The sequence below is a fragment of the Dermacentor andersoni genome, chromosome 2, assembly GCF_023375885.2.
Source record: "Dermacentor andersoni chromosome 2, qqDerAnde1_hic_scaffold, whole genome shotgun sequence".
Lineage (NCBI taxonomy): Eukaryota > Metazoa > Arthropoda > Arachnida > Ixodida > Ixodidae > Dermacentor > Dermacentor andersoni.
The window spans coordinates 115,767,200-115,781,023 of record NC_092815.1 but is presented as its reverse complement, the minus strand read 5'-3'; the positions used below and the strand labels follow the sequence as shown (position 1 = coordinate 115,781,023).

The 13,824-nt window shown below is 44.2% G+C and overlaps 2 long non-coding RNA genes across 2 annotated transcripts in view; both read left to right on the top strand.

The window, feature by feature from the left end:
* LOC140215947 (uncharacterized) overlaps positions 1-13,824 on the top strand; it is a 521,743-nt gene that overhangs the window by 180,568 nt on the left and 327,351 nt on the right. The window lies entirely within an intron of this gene.
* Positions 6,396-12,496, top strand: LOC129387541 (uncharacterized). Its single transcript, XR_008614706.1, has 3 exons — positions 6,396-6,864; positions 7,922-8,002; positions 10,333-12,496. It is a non-coding gene; the product is annotated as an uncharacterized lncRNA (long non-coding RNA).

The window sequence follows — 13,824 nt, the reverse complement described above, 5'->3', positions numbered from 1 at the left end:
TTGGCTGTGCTAGTACTGCGGGGTAGGTTTAGGGCTGCCTTAGTTGCAAGGCGGATCATGGCGTTCACGCGCTCGGTTTCCGTGCGGTTCAGCTTGACATATGAAGTGGCGTACAGAATGCGACTAAGCGTAAAAGCATGTGCAACTTTCATGTTGTCTGCTTCGTCTAAATCCTTGTGCAGGGAAGATACGCGCCGTAGAAGCTGCGACACTGATTCCGTGGACGCCTTGAGTGTTTTAAGGGTATGGTCATTGCGTCCGGAATCCTGCAGGTAGAGGCCAAGGATGTGCATGGTGGGTCTGAGGGGGATAGGGGATCCTTGTAAAGTGATTTGGATGGGTGAGTTAGCTACAGATTTTGGTCTAATTAGGAGGAGCGCGGACTTAGAGGGGGAAAACTCGAGTCCGATAGATGATACATGAGCGGAGATGGTGTCGGCTACTAATTGTAGAGTTTCCTCAATTTTCCCATCCGAGCCATGAATGGTCCATGTGGTAATATCATCAGCGTACAGAGTATGTTTTAGGTGTGGGATGATATTGAGTTTCTGGGCTAAGGGGATGAGAGCAATGTTAAATAGAAGGGGGGAGAGGACCGCGCCACGGAGACGACCGTATGCTGAGCTGATCAATGGGCAAGGAGGCAGTGCGGCCAGACAGGAAGGCACGAACGTAGTTGTAGGTTTTAGGGCCTACCGGTAGTGCCTGCAGTTCCCGTAAAATGGCAGCGTGTCAAATTCTGTCAAATGCCTTAATTAGGTCAACCGCCAGGATATCTTTAGTAAAATTAGGGATAGTATCAGCAAGCAAATCGTGCGTAAACTGAAGTAGGGCATCCTGCACAAATAGGTGCGCACGAAAGCCCACCATACTGTGGGGGAAAAGGTGATTTCCTTCCATATACGTCGTCAGTCGGGCAAGGATTATGTGCTCAAAGGCCTTGCCGAGTCAGGATGTAAGAGAAATGGGGCGGATGCTCTCGAGAGTGATGGGCTTGAGGGTCTTTTGGAATAAATATGATTTTTCCATGCTTCCAGGAGGCAGCGAGGGTGGTACCTGCCTCCCAGTACTTGTTAAAGTAGGTAACTAGGTGAGATATAGAGGCATTATCAAGATTTCGGATGGCAGCTGATCTTCCCCGGGTACGGTATTGCGCAATTTCAATAGGGCTGCGCGAAATTCAGATTTTGTAATAGGAGCGTCAAGCTGAGGTTGGGGTGAGCCCGTGTACTCGGAATGTTTGCAAGGAGGACCTGGGGTGGTATAGGTGCATTTCACGTGCGCGAGGAAGGCGTCGGTGTCCTGCCGATGGTTATGAGGTAGGCAGCGAATGGTAACACGCGTCTGAGTTTTAGATAGCGTGGGATCGATAATGTGGCGCAATAGGTGCCAAGCGTGGATTGGGGAGAGATTGCCTCGGCGGCCGTCACAAACCTGAGCCCCGTTAGCTTTGCAAAGAGTAGCACTACGGTGTTCTATTTGGGATTGAAGCTGGGTGAGTTTGAGATTTAGTTTCCTGTTGTGCTTTTGAGTTCTCCACCTTCGCGTTATGTTATGTTAGCTACTGTCGATAACGGGGGTGTCTGGGGTAGTATCGAGCGTTTGGGTATGTTGGCGAATGTCTTTCTGTAAATGACTAGTCCAGGTGTCTAGGTCGAAGGGGGCCTGTGCTGGCTACGCATGCCTAAATTTACGGAGCTGGTCCCAATTAGTGGGCCTAGCGGTAAATTTGCGCTGAGGTCGGCGATAGTTCACCGCTATGCGAATTACGTGGTGGTCGCTGCCTAGTGTGGCTTGCGTTCTTTCCCACTGTAGGTGAGCCAAGTTTCTACCAAGCGTGAAGTCTGGGCTAGTATCAGCAGTAACACTGTTACCAACCCGCGTAGGAAGACTAAAATCATTAAACATGGTCAGATGAAGCATTAGCGTTTCATTGTATAAAACTGTGCCTCTGTGGCTGGTGCGTTGATAGCCCCAGTCCACGTGAGCGCAGTTAAAGTCGCCGGCAACCAGTAGGGGGTTTGATCAGGCCATTTCGGTTACGAATTTGAGGAATGGGGGGAGTAGGTGAATAGGCTGTCGTGGGAGAAGATAGCCGTTAGGAATGAACAGGGAGATTGTGCAGGGGGGGGGGGGTAAAATTTCGATGAAGGTGTGAGCGATAGGGGAGGTAATGTCGTGCTCTGCATAATGCAAGGTGTTACAGACGTATGTAACCACCCGAGGAAGATCAGTGGAATCAGAGGGGATAACAATGTATCCTGGCAGTTTCTTGCAAACACTGGCATCCTGGGTAGCGATAATGTCTGGTAGGGACAAAGATTTGGCGATAATCTGCTGCAGAGGGCTGCGCTTTCGCCTAAAGCCCCTGCAATTCAATTGAACAATTTGTAAGGAATTATGGTGCCTCGGAGGAGGCATGTTAAAGGATGGCGGGGCGAAGGAGGAGTGCAGAAGGTGGGACTGCGGGAGGAAAGGCCGTTGAGAGCCCAGGAATAAAGTTAGCTAAACGCTCCTCAACCTTGGCCATGTTGCTAGACATGAACCTATCCATTATACCGGTAATGGTAGCTTCAATCATAGTCTGACACTGTGCAGTGACCAGCGCAGTAATGCGCTCTGTGAACATGGCTTCTAGGTTTTGGGCGAGGTCCTGAAGTTTGGCTCCCAAATCTATAGGTTGTGCTGGGCTCTCATCAGGTCTCTTTTTCTTAGGAGGTAGGTTAGACGGGGTGGATGAAGAAGATGGGGATGGGGGCGTGGGGTGTAGAGCAGGGGTGTAGGTAGAGAGGGCTGCCTTGAGCTGCCTTACTTCATCCCGCAGAGCCTTCACGTCCGAGTCCTGTGAGGTCATGATGTTCGTCTTGGCAGCCTTGGAAGCCCATGTACACACTCTAAAAACTAGGAAGGGTATCGCAGGAGTGAAGCTGCCGGTTCACTCTTCAAAGCGTCGTTTTACTCTCGCAAAATGTCGAGGAGAGTGAAATGCATTGTTCACTCTGTCACCAAGGAGAGAGTGAAATGTGCTTTTCACTCTCCCATTCAGAGAGAGAGAGTGAAAAGACTCTTGCGACAATAGAAAAGAGAGACTCTTGCGGCAACAGAAAACAAAACGTAGCGTAATCTTCTGCTTCAACTGTAGGTGGCTGGCCCCGAACATGGCAATGTATCATTCGTGCACGCTGAGCAAAGAACACATCGTTTTGCTTCTAAGAGAACAGGCCGCCGCAGTTCAAAGGAACGCGTAGCGAGCGCTCTGCTTTTTCACTCGGAGTGGCTCCACCGCGCGCGCACGCGCTCAAGATCGCGGAACAACACAGCACCGGAGAAAGGTGACCGTCCGCCGAGCAGCACAGCAGCAGCAAAGGCCAGCCAAGGGACGTCGTATGTCAGCTATCTCGCGTCGCCACGAAAACACGACAGTCGTTCGTCATGCCTTGGATATAACAGCAAATCCTCCACGGTAAGTGAATTCTAACTTAGGTGCACATTGTCCGTATATGTCATGCTATCGCCAGGAAGTCGTCGCTGCGCTTAGCCGACGCGATTGACAAAGGACTAGGCATACGCGCTGTGTCTCTCGATGTCAATCGAAAAAGCCAGTCGTCGCGATAACTGCATGTGATTTTATCACTTTGTCGTTGTCCGTAAGAGCTTTAAAGATCCCAAACGCTCCCAGAACTATGGTATGTTCAATAAGACGCCAGGCGAGATGACGCTTAAAATGGTTCGCTCACCAGCCTGTGATTCCGAGCCTATGCGGACCGTGATTAGCGTGCGTTTTGTGTGTTTAAATTTATTCAGTTTGGCAGTATACTGTGTACAGAACGCTGTTGAACTAAGGAATCACATAACAGAAGGCGTCATTTTGCTGGCAGCAGGCTTTTTTTTATAAATAAACCGCGCGCTTGACGGTGTCTTGCGCAGGGGGAATCTGCGACCACTGAAGTTACGTGCAGCACCAGTGCTAGTTAGAAACTTAGTTAGAAAGAGGTCAGTTGGGCGCGTTATCTTGAGCTTACTGAAAACGCATGAGGAATCCATGTTTTATGCTGAAAAAAGTATAAACCCCATATAAGCGATCTTGCGCGCGGCAGCTACAAGCGTTCGCTCGTCGCCTACAAGTCGTACCCCGTGCGAGCGACGATTTTGAGCGACGCCTCCCCGGTGTTGTCGGCATGAGGGCTGCAGTGACGCGTGCTTTAGTAATTTACGTTGATGTATTTTACTATAAAAAGTAGCATAAAATATTTCCGGAGGTCTTGCAGTACGTTCTTATCCTTGCACGTATAAAAATTGAATCATTTGCTCGTTCCGCGCGACAATCGGTAGTATTTGAGCGATGTATGTACATCCAGTTCCGGCTTCGCGCTATTGGCTAGTCGCTCATAGCACTTCTGGGCGACGAGCGACGATTTCTAGATTTCCAGAACCGAGCCATCTGTTCAAGCGACGGCCCGTTTTGTCGCTCGAAGCCGTCGCTCGTCGCCGTCGCGCACTAAATCGCTCTCACAGTGTTTATCCCTAAGACTGAACTGTTTTTGCTCATGTTGAAATGGTGTGATTATAGGTCTGGTTTTGTCTCCTGTTGCGGTTTTCGTGCACGGTGCGAAACTGAAAGGATGCTTATGTCTACGAACTCGGTGAATTGTCGAGCAGCTAGTTACGCATCGGCATCGAATATAAAGGCTGCTGTGTGGAATTACAATTGCAGGGGCGCTTTGCATACGCTTATTGTTTTGGACATGCCTGTGCATTTGCTAATACGAGTTGGCGTGTCAGAGTTATGTCATATGAACAGCTAAATCAGCCTTCCTCTGGGGGTTACAAGCGTAATGTGTGCATTTTGCTATAGAATGGCAGATCAAGATGTGTTTATCGCTTGAATATTTTTGTAGAGAAATAAAATATCAAAATAAAATGTTGCTTTAATTCCGTGTTACCAGTCTGTCGTACACAGAACAATAGGTTGGTGTAATAAACTAATAACTGCGGTTTAACTGCAACTTTTACATGCCTACAAGAATCTAAAATGCTAGATTTCAAACTGCAGCAGTAGTCGGGTCTGTCAAAAATGAACTCCACTGCGCACCTCATGCATGAAAATAAGTTCATGCCTTTTAGTAAGCTTAGATGCAGGCCGCAGTGAACTTGTTAGTATTGAAATGTGGGTAAGCTTGCCATAACAAGCCTTGTTGCCCTTTTTTATAGGCACATCCATATATCCATTGAGCTGAAGGACAATATTTTCATCCCTACTGAGCATCATGTTTGCAGCTATAATCCTCAAATTATGACTTCAGCAGTGGCACAACCAAGGATGGCGCGGGGGGGGGGGGGGGGGGCACACTGGGCACGTGCTTAGGATGTGTCACAAGTGGTGTTTGCGATACACCAGACTCATGACAGACCTATGACGTCTGAACATGACCAATATTCTATTCATTAGCTGGACTATTCTAACATTCATGAAAAACAAGGATCAACTGTGGTTTATTTGTTTTTTTGCTTAAATCTAAAGATTGAAGTTAGTTTAGCAGTTGACTGTTGCAGTCATTTGGATGTTTTGCATGCATTTCACTAGGAAGACTAAGAGCTAAGACTTTTTTATTGCCATGGCCTTGACTGTCTTGATATTGTTTTGAACCATGCCCTTGTGTTGACTTTTGCATACGATATTTTTCAGGCACCCGCTTTATATAACGCAAGAAGGCAGCTGCAAGGACACGAGGATGTGAAAGAGCCAGTGCAGCGCGACTTCACGTAGTGCAGAGGAGCCAATGCCAAAAAATCAAAATACATTGGCATGTTATTTGGACAAGAAAACTAGTATGTGGGTATATTGGGTGTACCATTTGACCAAATGTCAACAAAATCAAGATACAGTATGTTACACGAAGATGAAAATTCTCACGTGCTCCAGGCAGTCATCTTAACATGGTATATTTATCTAATGTCTCTGATTGGAAAGTCAAATCAAGTATGCTCTCTGGAGACAAACACATAGCAGCAAGTGTCATTGAAAAGTTAAAAATGTGTTTTAAGAAAGCTGATTAGTTCTGAGAAGTGACTGCTTTTTGTCTTGCCTCCCAACAGATATATCCATGTGATAAAAAAATAGTGGCACAATGAAATTGCATATTTGCTTAGCGACATGATACATACTTGCAATGAGCACGGTGCCTGTGTTTACTATAAAAAGCAACAGCCCATGCTTGGTTAGGTTAGGCCCACTACAACATGCAGGCATGGGTGATTGGCGCTTTTTTTATTTCTGTGTCGTGAGGTGTATTGACGTACGTATAGGTGCAGTGGCACGCAGTATGGCTAGTACAAAACAGGGGGGGGGGGGGGGGGGCAGATATATGTAGCTCACTGTACACGACACAGGGCAAAGGAAATCCGTGTTCAGCAACTATGTTAAATGCCATGTACGTAAATTTTACAACCCTACTCGTTCGAAGCGCGCACAGGTGCATAGTGAAGAAAAGTTTCCAGGGTAGATAATTCGTAATTTACACTAATTTTGCTCTAACCACGAGACAAATAATTTGAATATACTGCACGGAAAAACCTAGAGCGAATTAAATTGTGTGTCAGCTTCGTGTGTATACATATAGTCTTTCCTATGCATTAGGTTTTTTGCGTAATGCATTAACAGTTGACAGCCTATCTTATGATGTATACTCTGTTTACATTACAGTTGTTTATTAGTTTACTCGTTTGTTTTGCGACTGATGAAATGCCGGCATATATATATTTTCAACATTTGACATAACCCTCTACGTTTTGCAGGGACAACCCAGGACGTGCATTTCTCAGCACCCAGTCAACTGCCAAAAGTGACTCAAACACAGGCCACCAGTAAGTGGACATCAGTTGCAATTTCACATTATGCAGTTGGCGGCTGCCTTGTACGGAGGCTTTTTTTTTTTTAATGAGATGGTGATGTCGTTCTAAAGTACATTTTGACCACAAAGGTGCGATCATGTCTCACAGAGGCATATATGGTTGCTATTCTCTGCGAGGGACGTGTTCTCGTGTTCGTGAAGCATTTGTGTTTGGCAGTATTGTGGCCCAATGAGTCGGATATAAACACTAACTCGCCACTGCCGGCAAGTAGTTGCGAGAAACGCATTATGACGCTGTAAAGTTATTTCATTAATTCGAAGGAAAGTTTTGCAGCAAGAAAAAAGGTTGCTATTCCAGGTAAACATGTCTTTTTCTCACAGGTTATTTAGCCAAACTGTGGATGCATGAAATTCGTGACTTATGAATAGATTTTAATTTATTCTTTAGTAATGCTTCTAAAACAGACTAGAAATAGCATGTGACTACCTCTGCAATCAGCAGACCATACATTTACAGTCATAAGTGGCAGTTCCATGCAGTCTCGCACTTTATATAACCTTTCCTTTCAGCAACATTGGAACTGGTGGCTGCGTTTTCAGAAGGAGAAGTGCACTTGACACTGTATATGTATGTGTGAATTCGGTTTTCTTTGTATGTGTCGGCTCACTGACAAACAGTGCAAAAATCTGTTGTACCATGAGCCTGACGACGCCTTCTGCTGCTAGAAATGCGGCACTTCGTATTTTATAGTACTGCATGACATTTAAATCAAAGCTACCACATAAAATGATCAAGAAAACTAACCGCTGTTATAGCTGTTTTCCTCAAAGAACGCTTGTCCTTTATGGGCTGTGTTAATCTGAGCTCTCCACCGATGTTTCAGTAGTATTATCCCTTAGTGAGTGAGAGATTGGGGGCAATTAATCGTGTTAGTGTTTAAGTGGTGTCCTAATTATGTGCATTTGTTCCAACAAAGTTGTCTAGATTACTTTATTGTGTAGTGTAAAGCTTATGAAACCATCAGCAACTACTGAGTTGCTAACACGCATATGGATTTGTCACTATACAGGTGGAACTCGGCTGTACCACTGCAGTGCTGCGGAAATTGCCTACACCAGCGGCTTTGCAACAGCTGTTTCGCAGCATGTCGGTATGTGTTAATTTATAATTATGTTGGGATGGGCTAGTATTATGGACCACTGCTACTCTGTATTGTGACAGATTCATATGATAAGGCATGTAATAGGCACAGCGAAAACCTTTGAATTTTTTACTATGGTACATAAACAGGCTCTCCTTTTCGTCACTGGAGCAGGAGAGAAGGGCATGCAGGCACTCCTGAATGAACATATATTTCAAAACATGAGAGACACACACACACACACACACACACACACACACACACACACAATTAAACTAAAGGCAGGGACGTTCCATCTTTCATCTTGAATTGAATTGTGCAGCGCAAAAATACAACACAGACCACAGAGAAGCACACATGTTAACAGGTTTGATACACACGTTAGTTCAACAGATTTGATACTTCAAGTGTGCTATTTTACACAAGGGGGAAGGGAAAGGGGAGAAAATCTGAAAAAAAAGTGGAGTGGCAAAAAAGGAATCGTGCCAAAAAGCATGAGAAGCATCGCGCAGCCAGGATCACCAGCAGGACATCTAAAAAGCACTCTGATAAAATTACATACAGGACAACCTTACGTATAGTTTGTTTCAATCAACTCAGATCACATGCAGCCATTACTGCAATCAAGTTGTTTCCTTATGTCATATGAGGGAATGATGTGGGCCCAAAAAACTGTTTAGAGCTGAAGGATTATGTTCCATTCTAGCCTCATTGCCTGCTTTTTTATCATATTGTTATCAGCTGCTTATGTTAGGGACAAAAAGTAAGAGTACGAACTGTTTCCCGATTTGCCATTCCACACAACATGTCTTTGTGACTATATGTACATGCCGATGATCCATAGTTGAAAAATATTCAGTACAGTAGAATCTCATTACAAGATGCACTTGGTTGTAAGAGACATCTGAAAATGGTTTGGTTGGTTTTCCAATGTTTGCCACGTTAACAATACTGTATACAAGAGACACCTTTGTTACTAAGGATGACTTTTTAAGTATTCACTACTTCGAACGGACACAACCCAGACACATTCACTTTGTGCACCTTGTGTGCTCCGAAGGGCGTAAAGATCACGCAATCCTTACACAAGTCAATCGCGCATGTCTCTTTTAGCATGAACCAGAAAAGGAGGGCAACGAGGACAGTGCAGGGCAGAAAGTGTCGGCAGTTGAAGCTGACGAGCGTCTAAGCGCACCTCAAAGGTACTGCGAGCAACAAGGCTTGCAAAGTGAAGTGTTTAACTTCCAGAAGTTGGGAAGGAAGCTAACACAATCTACAGTCACAAAAAAGCTGTGAATGTCTTCTTTAAAGGGCCCCTAAACCACCGAGGTTGAAATTTAGTTGCGGTGTTGCAGTTCTACACAATAAGGCAATGAACAGGTAGCCACGAGAATTTTTCGAAACGGTGCAGTAATAGTGGAGCTACGTGTGTTTGATTATCGAAAAGTAGTCCCCACTCATTTTACTCTTTCATCTGGTACACGCCATATGGACAGTATCGTCTTTTCCTTGCCTAGTACACCTCCAAATGTTACGGGACAGGCCAACACCAACGAGCTCTGTTGCTGCCGCGCTGGCCCGTCGTCCTGCAAGGGGTCGCGCTAATACAACGGATCTGTATGGTGACTCGTGTTGAAGAGCCTCATAGGGAGACCCTTCTGTTGGCGTTTCTGTTCTTTGCCCCCATTGGCTGCCCACAATGGCATCGCGCGCAACGCGACGAGGAAGAAGGAGTGTGTGTATTTGCTTGCAGGCCTTGCCGGCAGTCGTACACTTTCGTTCGACCAATCGACAGCACCGGAAACTGGTGACATCATCAGAGACACCCTGGTGACGTCAGGACAAACTGGGGGGTGCAGGATAGGTCCAGAGAGGCGCACGGGGTCATTTTCTTCATATTGTGGTGCTCCGGCAGTGCTACGCACTCTGGCATTTGGCTTCGTCGATCGTGATGGCATTCTGATTTCGATACGCGTGTTTACTTGAAATGTTCAAAAAATGTCGAGAAGTGGTTTAGGGGCCCTTTAAGCCACCCTGAGCATTTATTCCTTCAGATATATCAAAACATACTTTAGTGATGATGCATAATAAAGTGATCTAGTCTGGCTCCTCAGTGTCTCAAAATTTTTGGTTTCGAGAGACATGTTTCCCGTGCCTCTTGAATATCTTCTGATGAGGCTTTACTGTAATATACACAAACAATTGTGTAACTCCTCCTGCAAGTATTATTCATTAAGCCCGGTCACTTATGTGCAAAGCTTGTGGTTAAGTCTTGATGTCCGTACTTTTTAGAGCTATGTTTATTAATTCATGCTGTTCTTACTGGTTCTTCGATGCAGGAGACAATGCCTACGAAATTATTGGCCCTGATCATGAGAGCCCTCAAGGGGCAAACAACATCTCTGTTGCAGAAGTGAGCCCGATACCACTTGGAAGTTACCATGACAGATGACACGGCAGCAATAGATACAGAGACTGCCATGTCTGCTGCAGCTGCAACAGTGTACGAGGCAAGCAGCAGCGCGTCAGCATCAGCAGCAGTGTCAGAAGGAACCACACCAGGCCTGGTAGAGCAACATGTGTGCTATGACTGACTTTTTTTGTAGTGGATACAACTCATTTGCTCAACATACAAAAGCTTTTCACCACGACTGTGAGCCAGTGTTATTGTGCAGCAAGTGCAAGACTAAGTTAGGTGTTATAACACAGTACAAGCATCACTTTAATATATGCAAATGCAAACATATTACAGTTGTTGCCTCCCCAGCCAGCCCACATAGTGACAACAATGTGGAACACATGGTGGGACACACCTCTCCCCCATTACAAGATAGTAGAGACTGTCAGTGTTGTTGCTAGATTGACTGGTCTTTGTAGGCAACTAGAAGGACAACACAGGTGTCATAAGATTGTTGTTGATGTTGTTGTTGAAGAGGTAAAAAAAAGTTTGGTGCAGCTGAAGTGCCAACTGATATTGAGCAAATCAAAAGCAACCACCTGAGAAAGCAACACTATCGAAATTTGGGTATCTATGTGCCGCCAACTCTGGTAAGAATGGCATAGGACAGAAGTGTGATGAAAATCACACAGACACTGCTGTTGCATCACTGGCCACAGTGAGCAGCGACTTGTAGGGCAAGAGAGTCAACTGAAACTAACCTTATGATATAGTGTCATGCTCCCATGTGACCACTTTTCAAGTTATTTTGCAAGATACAGCTCAACCTCCAGAAACGAGACTGCAACTTGTCTGTAAAAAAGCTTTCACAAAAAATTATTCATAACACTATTAACATAGCAGTATCTTTTTTTTTGTGTCGGTTCGAGGTTCCCGGCTGTCCATTAATGCAAAAATTGAGGAAAAAAAGAACATGTGTCGTACTTACACCTTTTTAACAAGTACGAGGGGGACAGAACGTTTCTAGTCATGCATCTTCAACACACTATCAAGTTTTTAAATGCCTTTTATAATTATTATTACCAGTTATATCTGAGTGCATTGTATGCATGTAGCAGGTGTAAAATCAGGTCAGTTGGATCAGATGCCTTATCTGCAAGCGAGCCCTATATTCAAGAAATTTGAATTAATATAGTTACGTTAGAGACGCAGTCTTTCAGCACTTTATTGCCTGTGGTTTAAGCATTGCTCAATACTTTTGTGGGTGGCAATTTCAACCGGCACAGCACTGCGCTTTGCCACAGTCACATTTGTCTTCAAAGCGGTGTTTACCATTTGTGTTGATCTGTTTGTGTATGCATAGAGCAAGTTTTTAATTTATATTTTTCTGCATTCTTGTGCTTGCACTAAGCTTGTATAAGGCAGTTACAAAATGTGCGTCACTATAACGAACTGTTCTGTTGAGCTTACACTTGCAAATAATCGTGTTCAGATGGCCGCACTTCTATGCGGGTGCACCGCTAGCTTTGTGTATGTTCTCATGTTTGTATAAAGCTTATATAAGCTAGTTAGAAAATGTATGTCACTAAGCATTGTGATATTCTTTAAAGAACTGCTTGGTTGGTTTTACACTTGTGAATTAGTATTGAGGCAGTGGTATTCCCATGTATGCCCACTGCTAGCTTTCTGTGTCCTCACGTGTTTGTATTAAGTTTCTACAAGGGAGTTACAGCATGTACGTCACTAAGCGCTGTGATATTTTTTAAAGAACTGCTTTGTTGGTTTTACACCTGTGAGTAATAGTACTCGGGTGGCACTAGTCATGTGTAGGTACACAGGGACCATATGTATACATTATGCTCATGTAAAGCAGTTACAAAGTGTATGTCACTAATTACTGTGATATTTGTTGAATTGCTGTGATGGTTTTACACATGTGAATAATAGTGGTCAGGACACAGTACTTGCGTTGTATAGTTGAATTTATACACTGCCAAGACATGGGCTGTATACGTACCAAGAGAAATGTATGTCATTATATTGTTGTGATTATTACTGTTTGGATTTTATTAAACTGTAATAAAATTGTTTCTTGTATCTATTGAGGTATTGCAATTTGTCATGCAACCAAACTGAGGACCTGCACTTGTGCATACAAATAAACAGCTAATTTAAGAGTATACTGCTCATATTCTGCTAAACCAGTTTAACAAATCTTGTACTACAATGCTGGAAAAATGACAGAGCTGACTCGGATGTACAGAAAAAGTTCTGCACTAGCTGAAGGACTGCCCCACACTGGAGTTCGTAATGTTGCGTTTATTGGAGTAGAACAGAAAGTGCACTTCTATTAAAAATGCGACAGTCGGTGCAGAAACATAAGGCAGACGAGCGGATGTGGCACATTTTTTTCAGGGCCCTCCATGCCTACTACTGCATTTCTAGTCTTCCTGTGCTCTGCGTATAAGCCCCTGTTCAGCCAAGGTTTTTACTCCATGACAGTTGTTCTACTGGGTTCGTAGCAATATGGAAGAAAAAAAATTCAATGGTTTTCAAGGACTTTCGAGGCCCCGACACAGTAACTTCAAGGACCTCGTGCATTGTGTGTAGTAGTTTGGACAGGCAATAACTTGTTCAAGAACACCGTTAACTTTAATGCAAACAAAAGAAAAAACAAATCGCATTTCAGTGATTTCAAACATTTGAAAGACTGCTAATTTGCCTTTCATCGCCCGCCACTAAACGCACACAAGGAAGCATTTCAAGAAAGCGCTCAAAGTTTTTCTGCAATAGCACAATTAACTACTTGGACCTGCAACATTTGCAGTTTTTGAATACTGTTTGGTTTGACAGTGTATGTGATGTCATCTGTTGCCTCAGCTTTTTTCACCATCAAATAAGCAATAGTCATTTCTAATTTCTTTTTATTGTGTCTGTCGCTCTCGATTTACTCTTCACGGCTTCTCTTCGAATGCCTCAACTGTTGAGTTTCTGCTCCTCCAAGCACATTTGTCGCCGGTTCCATGTGCATAAAACTGGTATCTGCAGCTCCTTTGTAATTTCAACATTAAGGATGTCACTTTCCTTCTATTACCTCCAGAGACAATTTTCTGTGACATGCGAAAGAGTGTCACAGAAGGGAAAAAAAAGCGCTTGGCAATGTCTGCCATGTCTAGCCAAGTGTACAAGTTTAAGGACTTTCCAGTACTTCTAAAAATTCAAGGGTTTTCAATGCCTTGAAAATGGCATTTTAGAAATAAAGGATTTTCAAGGATCGCTACAAACCCTGGATTCTAGCACCTAAATAATTTTACAAGCTTATTTTGGCATGGAGTTAGGAAATTCATGCTTTCTAGCTAACGCTGCACTATCTCTGTACAGTGAAGCCACGAGAGCGCAACTATTTTGGAGTAAAGAGAAATACTGAAAGCTT